The sequence below is a fragment of the Orycteropus afer genome, unplaced genomic scaffold, assembly GCF_000298275.1.
Source record: "Orycteropus afer afer isolate SDZICR_OR568_19922 unplaced genomic scaffold, OryAfe1.0 scaffold00406, whole genome shotgun sequence".
In the NCBI taxonomy this organism is placed as follows: domain Eukaryota; kingdom Metazoa; phylum Chordata; class Mammalia; order Tubulidentata; family Orycteropodidae; genus Orycteropus; species Orycteropus afer.
The window spans coordinates 2,476,959-2,485,493 of NW_006921993.1; the positions used below are offsets into that span (position 1 = coordinate 2,476,959).

The window sequence follows — 8,535 nt, forward strand, 5'->3', positions numbered from 1 at the left end:
ACTGAATTATTTTTTTAAAAATATGCAGCACTTATTTAACTAGCTTATATTTTCAGTTTGCATACATTTAGATCCTTCAAAAACACTTACAACTTTAGTTATTGTAGAATTACTTACATGATTTAATAAAAGCAAAATGGTTGTGCTTCTTTTTATTCTTAGAGTCAATAAAAGTCAAATTCTGGTAAACCACAGAAAATATCATGTCCAAAAAATAATACATAGGAAAAATTTCAGTGAGACATAAAACCATGTGCCAGGATAAGGAATAAAATTTTGAGTGAGAAGAAATACCACGAACTGGTTTAATGGCATAACTTTAAATCAACTGTTGGAGTTAGTTTATGTGGTTGGATATAATTGTCTCTCAGGATCTGGATGATGGTAGATCGAACAGAGCAAAATTCACATGCTAAGGAATTTTATTTTGCAGCAAATCATGGTGATAAAAGAGAGATTGCTGCAGGACATTTTGGACAAAGTGGCCCAAAACTATTAACTACAAGGTTGGCCATTCAATATTACCCAGAGACACCTTAAAAGACAGGTTTGCTTATATGCTTCTGAAAGCCCCATGGGGAAGTTCTACTCTGCACACAAGGTTGCCATAAATTGAAATTGATTGGATGGTAACTAATAAGAATAGCAAGAGTTTCAGAAAGATTCAGATAGGATGCAAAGGAATGACCATATCTGGGCTATTATTCCCTTATGGTCTGAGAGTAGGGTAAAAGTCTTTTGAAAAACAGAGCAACCAAAGCAAAGAGAAGCAATTATATTAGCAAAATTAATATAAGAGGCAAGTTGTCAAGACAAATTCTTAGACTTCTGGAGAGGAGCATAACATCAATTACCCAAACCAGTAGAAGAAATCCAGATCAAGTTATTAATAAAACTGCCTAGTGGTAAGTACAAAAAGGTGATAAAATAAATCTCCTTAAATTCCATTCTAGTCAGGGTAAAAATGTTTTCTAGAGACAGAAGTGAAATTAAACTGACATATCAGACCCAATGAGTTTCAAGTGTAAACAAAAATATAATGAAGACTATAAACTAGCTAGAATATGGAAATACTACTATATTTTTGTCACATTCTTTCACCTGACACTGATGTTCTAATTGATTTTAAGTATAGTATTATGCATTCTGTGTTGAATCCATTGTGACAGAATTTTGACATCATAAATACCCAAATAAAGTATCACTATATTGCATTTTTCATCTTTATTGTTAAATAAAATAATATTAGTGATGAGGTGATACAATTTATAGTATCATTTATCTAAAATTTTTCAAGATTCCAAATTTATCTTTTCTCACAAGCCTATCTATGTTTCATTCAGGCACAATAAACCAAATCTATAAAGCAATCTAGGAGACAGTGCAAAAATAAATTAAAATTAAATGACAATTCATTAAGTGTAGTCACTGTTGGCCTCATTCTAGATAACTCATTAATTAGTCACAATTTTCCAATACCCAGAAACAACAATGAGGAAAAAAAAATATTTTTCTAATGCTTTTTCCCATTTATAATACAATGTTTTCAACTTTGCATACAATCTTATAATGTATAGTATTCTGATCCATCCTGAGAAATTTTAAATCCATTTTATAGATGAATAACTGAGCCTCAGACAACTAATAGAATTGATAAAATTAACAAAACTCTTTAGTCACACAGATATCAGTGAAACTCAGTTATTTTTCACTCATTCACTCATTACCCACATGGGTATTGCGATTTAACTAGGAGGAAATTGATCACATTTGAAGTTCTTTCATATTTCTCATTTTACCTGTAATATGTAATGCAATCTCTGGCAATGACATGATTTTTTGTAAATAATTATCAACTGAATGACTATGCAAAACCTTTTCCTAGGTCCTTTTTCTTATCCACATGACAAAACCACATCACATATTTTATATCAGTATTGACTATGAGTAAAAGTATGATCATTAGCCAATTATATATATCAATGTATATGTTAGGAACAACTCCATTATACAGGTTATACAACAAACAGCAAACTCACATTTTCATTGGAATTTAGATACCCATTTGGAGAAAATTTTTAAAACATTTGTTAAACCATTATTTCAAGGACTTCACAAGGTCATCATTTCACTGCACAACACACATATTTTTGAAAAATATTATGATAAATTATACTTTAATAAATAACCATCTGTATTCAATGAGTAAATGTTAAGTGGAGATAATGAACAAAATGGAGCTCTGGTAGCGTAATGACTAAGGCACTTGACTGCTAACCAGAAGCCTGGCTGTTCAAACCCATCAGCCACTCCTCGGAAGGAAGGTTGGGCAATCTACTTCCCTAATGGTATTGCCTCGAAAACCCAAGGTGTTTGCTTGAGGTGTTGCTTTGAGTTGGGTCCAACTCAACGACACATAACAACAACAACAATGAACAAAATACATACATAATTATGCTGCTCTATTTGTGAATTTAGATAGGAGAAAATTTTCTTTAGGATTCACTCCAGTTCCTATTTTAGCATAATTATTGCTTGTTATATACTTGGCCATAAATTATTTATGAGATGCTGTTGTTTTTCTGAATTTATTGAGAAAAATGGAAGGCAAGGGAAAAAAAAAAAAAAAAACTCTTTTTCTATCAATTATTAGGATTTGGGAATTAATCATCTTTCTTTATCATTGTCTTGGAGTTCTTCAAATCCAGACAGTAACTGGTGAACAGTTCTATGCATAAAAACACGAGGCACTCAGTGTGATACTAAGTTAATTTTTTTTTTCAAAAAAAAAAAAAAAAAAAACTCTTTTTCTATCAATTATTAGGATTTGGGAATTAATCATCTTTCTTTATCATTGTCTTGGAGTTCTTCAAATCCAGACAGTAACTGGTGAACAGTTCTATGCATAAAAACACGAGGTGAAAACTGTGGCCTCCATTTCTACATTCCCACTCTTAAATGCTAATCAATATTTTAAGATAATGTTATTTTTACTCTAGTTAGTAAGTTAGAAACATGGTGCAATGGTTAAGTGTTTACAGCTAACTGCAAGTTTGAACAACCAAGCCACTCCACAAAAGGAAGAAATCTGCTTCCATAGATTACAGCTAGAAAACTTTATGGAAAAGTTCTATTCTGTCACAATAGTGACAATAGTGGCAATGAGTCAGAATAGTGACAATTAACAACAGTAACATTATTAAATAGTCCAAATTCCCAAGTGTGAATTCTTGTTTCTGCCTTGCACTTCCAAAACATTGTCTTCAATCAACCCCTTGATTAAAATATCCATTTTCTTTTCTTTTCTTTTTTTTTTTTTTTTTACTTTTCTTGAAATAAGTATACTTGGAGAACTTTCTATAACTCTGTTAGACTTTGGTTGAGTGTTTGTCACATTTTTCCAGCTATAACTTCTTCTGCAATAAGCATCCCATTCATACTTGTTTTCAAAAAAGAATGGTTATTCCTTGTTACTCTCTGTCAGTTATGCCAGTGAGCTTACACTTACATGTCTATAGATAAATTAATCATTTACTCAATTTAAGATACACTATGGTCCAGGTAGCTCTGGTAGCATAGTGGCTAAAGCACTTGACTGCTAACCAGAAGGCTGGCGGTTCAAACCCACCAGCCACTCCTCGGATGGAAGGTTGGGCAATCCTACTTCCGTAGTGATACTGTCTCGGAAACCCAAGGAGGGGTCGCTATGAGTTGGGGCCGACTCGACGGCACATAACAACAACAACAACATGGCCCAGGAGCCCTCATGGCACAACAACTAAGTTCTAGCCTTGGTTTAGACAAAAGGTCAGAGATTCCAACCCACCAAATGGCTCCATGGGAGAAAACATCCGCTTTGTCAAGATTAAAACCAACAAAAACCAAACTCACTGCCGTCAAGTTGGATCCGACTCAAGATAAATTATCTCTCAAGATTAGAGACTAGAAAGCTCTGTGGGGCGATGGCAATTCTACTCTGTCATATCGGGAATCAATGAATCAGTTGGCATCAACTGGAAGGCACACAACAGTAGCACAACCCAAGAGTTGTTCCACCATCTCTGGGAGGTGATTTGTTTCACTGGGGAGAAATAATTAAAACATATTTGTGTGTATTATAGAAAACACTATATAAGAGTCAGTTGGGTTAAAAGTTTCAACACTTTAATTCTAAAATTGTATTTCCCATCTAAATATGAGCCTCTTTTCTACCTAAAGAAAGGATTACTGGCACAGTGGTTAAAACATTTGGCTGCTAACCAAAGGTCAGTGGTTTGAACCCACCAGCCGCTTCATGGGAGAAAGATAAGACAAGGCTGCTTCCATAAAGATCAGCCTTGAAAACTCTATGGAGCAGCTCTATCAATTTGACTGCCATAGAATTTTCTAACTAATGAAGACAACTTAATCTAATTCACCTATTATTTCCTCTCTGTCCATTCCAGTAAAAGTTCTCATTTATTTATCTTATTATATTAGTCACAGACAGACTTCAAATTCTTTTAAGAATTTTACCTCACTTATTGATATAAATTAATATTTTGTAACTTTAAGCACTGCAAATAGTGCTGCCTGCTGAGGAAGTTTCATTAATGAGATTCAACCAGTATTAGTGGTAAAGTATCTTTCAGCAGGCAAGGGCATATAGAAGGGAAGATTGAGAAGACAAAGTAAAGTATTAAATGAAATGGAATTTAAAAAAAAATAAATAAAGGAGACTATGCCCAGCATATATAAAACTGAAAGAACTGAAGAAAAAATGCAAGTCTCAAGTTGGCATATGGAAGAATTCTGTGGTTAAAACACTGAACTATGCAGAAAGCATCAACAAAAGATGTAAGAGGTTTTAAAAGCTTGCAAGTAACTAAGTGTTAACTGTTGGTCTCTCCTCATCCAGAGCAAAGGAGACCAAGAAAGGGAAAGATGCATAGAAACAGTTAGTTTCAATCTACATTACACAGAGACCAGAAGAAATAGATGGTGCCCATCTACCAATGTCACCCACTCGGAAAGTGATCAAAATTAGAGATCCTGTATCAAGTGGGAGAAAAATGTGGAACAAGGCTCAAAATCACAAAAAAGACCAGGCTTACTAGTTTGACAGAGAAACTGGTGAAACCTCTGAGATTATAATCCCATGTCACTCTTTGGCCCATGAATTTGTCTCACACTCACAGCTTCACTCCAGCCAAACAATGTACAGGCCTATGAAATGAACACTTGAACCAGGGAGATGCACTCCATAGAACAACCAACCACAGAAGATCAGAAGGGCAGCATTTGCACAGGGAGAAATGTAGGGAGGCTGGAATGCATAGGTTAGAAGGACACAGGGAAAGGGAACCACAGGAAGGAAGTGGGAGGTGAGATGTTACACTGTGGGGAATGGAACCAATGTCAAAAAACAAAATGTGTATATGGGCTGTTGAACATAAAACTAATCTTCTGTGTAAAATTGCCCTGATTCACAATAAAAAGTTTTTTTAAAAAAGATGCAGTAAAACAAAGTAGTCTGTGACATTAAGCCATCTCATCCTGATAAATAAGCCATTCACCTTTATTCTCAGTATATTGTTAAGTATTGATTTTACTACGTGAATTCAGACATGTGTCATACTTATCCAATACAGATCCTTTGCCTTGGAAATGGAGCTTGAACATCAGTCAGTCACCTGGTCTTTCATCTGCTGTTAATTGTGCCATTGTCCATCAATTATTAACCTTTGCCCATTTCTCCAAATAATTTATTTCTCAAACCTAAGTTTTTAATAAAATATACAATGACTTCTGTGAAAAATATGTTTCTTGGGAAAGTCTGTAAATGATCATGATTAAGTTATTTCATTAAAATTATCCTTTTCTAGGTTTTCTAGGTTGAAATTTAGGAGCTCTGGTGGTGCTGTGTCTAAGGCACTTGACTGTTAAACACAAGGTTGGTGGTTCAAATCCACCAGCCACTCCAAGGAAGGAAGAAGGGGCAATCTACATTCCTAAAGATTTACCTCCTTGCAAACCAAATTGGATTCACTATGAGTTTGAAGCAACTTGATGGCAGTGGGTTTTCATTTGGTTTGAGGTTCAAATCTAGTTATATAAATCCACATTTCAAAGGCCTCTAGGTATTTCTTTTAAGATGAAGCTCTTGAGTGGTGATATTATAATTTGTAATCCTAATTCCAGTTTGAGGAAGATAACAAAGAAAGAAATTCAAGTTGAGTAGCTGTGTTACAAGGACCTTCAAGTAGAGCAGAGTGTTTATATCTCTGGCTGAATTCAATGAGAGTCATTGAATGATACCCAGCTTAAGCTGCAGGACTCCAGGGAGAACAGTGACTGCTATAAGGCTTTTGATGTGTTGGTAGATATAAGAGGTGAATTGCTCCTCAAATTCATGGAGTCATTGTACCAAAAAAAGAAGAATATCCAACGTCCACCCATTTCAGAAGGCAGCATATGACCAATAACTGATTGTACTGAAGGGAGAAGACCAAACTACACTGGAAAAAACAAGGCTCTATGAATTAACAGAATACCCATTGAGATGTTTCAACAATCAGACTAAGTGCTGGAGGCTCCCACTCATTTTACTAAGAAATTGAGAAGACAGTTACCTGACCAACTCGCTGTAATAGATCCATATTTGTATTCATTCCAAAGAAATGTGATTTACCAGCATGTGGAACTTATCAAATGATATTAATATTATATGCAAATAAATTTTTGCTGCAGATGATTAAAAAAAAAAAGATTGTAGCAGTACATGGATAGAAAGTCAAGCTTTATTCAGAAGAGGGTGTGGGATGAGGGATAATATTGCTGATGTCAGAAGGATCTTGGATGAAAGTAAAGAATACCAGAAAGATGTTTACCTCTGTTTTATTGATTATGCAAGACATTCAACTGTGTGGATCATAACAATTTATGGATAACATTGAGAAGAATGGGATTACAGAACACTTAATTATACTCATGAGGAATCTGTACAAAGACCAAGAGGCAGTCACTGGAACAGGGCAAGGGATACTAAGTGGTTTAAAATCAGGAAAGGTGTGTTTCTGAGTTCAATCTTTTTTACCATACTTATTCTGTCTTTATGCTGAGCAAATAATACAACAACTAGACTATGAGAAAAAGACCATGGCTTTGGGATTGGAGGAAGACTCATTAACAACCTATGCTATGCAGGTGACACAATTTTGCTTGCTGAAAATGAAGAGGACTCGAAGCATTTACTGATGAAAATCAAAGACTACAGCTTCTAGTATGCATTACACTTCAACATTAAAAGAACAAAAATTCCCACAACTGGACCAATAAGCAACATCATAATAAATGGAGAAAAGATTGAAGTTGTCAAGCATTTCATTTTATTTGGATCCACAATAAACTCCCATGTAAGCAGCAGTCAAGAAATGAAACAATATATTGCATTGTGAAAATACGCTACAAAATATGTCTTCAGTGTTTAAGAACGATGATGTCACTTTGAAGACTAAAATGAGCCTGACCAACACCAAGGTATTTTCAATAGGTGCACATGCATGTGAGAGTTGGACAATGAAAAAGGAAGACTGCAGAAGAATTGATGTTTTTAAATTGTGGTCCTGGCCAAGAATGTTGACTGTACCATGGCCTATTAGAAGAGTGAACATACCTGTCTTGGAGGAAGTACAGCTGGAATGCTTCTTTAGAAGCATGATTGGCTAGACTTCTTCCCTCATACTTGGTCATGTTTTCAGAAATGACCATGTTGAGTAAAGGGTCAATGAAAAAGGGGAAGATCCTCAATGGGATGGATTGATACACTGGTTGAGACAATGGGCTCAAGGATAGCAGTGATTGTGAGGATCAATGTTTCTTTCTGTTGCACATGGGGTCATTATGAATAGCAACTGACTCCATGGCACATTATCAAGAAGAATACCCCTTTACTTGCAAAGAAATTTGGGTGCATTTCAAGTTTTCTTTTTATTTTTTGGTAATTTTTTGCTTAATTACAGTAGGTTCAAAGAATATGCTCTTCACAATTTCAATATTTGTGTTTGTTTTTGTAGTTCTGCTGTTGACATTTTTTATAACGCACTCTATTACAAAATTTTTGTTATATGCTTGAAGAGACAGTGGTTAAGGATAGAGTTCCATATATTTCAGGTAGTTCATGCTTTTTAATGGTGTTATCCAAGTTTTCAATATTTTGTTAACTTTTAGTCTACTCATCCCTTTAACCTTTGCAAAAGTATTTTTAAATTGCTAGCTGTAATTATGATTTTATCTACTTCACTTAGTGTTTGTCACATTTTCTCTTATATTTTGAGGTAATATTGTTGGGTTAAAAGTAAAAATTTATATTTGAAAGGAAATCACTGATGCTAATTTATACCTATTCTCCTATTTAGAATTTTACTTTCAATAGCCTCATCCTTACCACCTGTCATACAACAGAGATCGATAGATAACCTGTACAATAATCTCAACTCAAGGTACAGATCATGTCTTTTTCTTTCCAGTAAAATCATCCATGTATTTTTAATTCAC

The 8,535-nt window shown here is 34.6% G+C and overlaps 1 pseudogene; it reads right to left on the minus strand.

The window, feature by feature from the left end:
• LOC122151365 overlaps positions 1–7,749 on the minus strand; it is a 52,734-nt pseudogene extending 44,985 nt beyond the window's left edge.
• Positions 7,750–8,535: the final 786 nt, after the last annotated feature.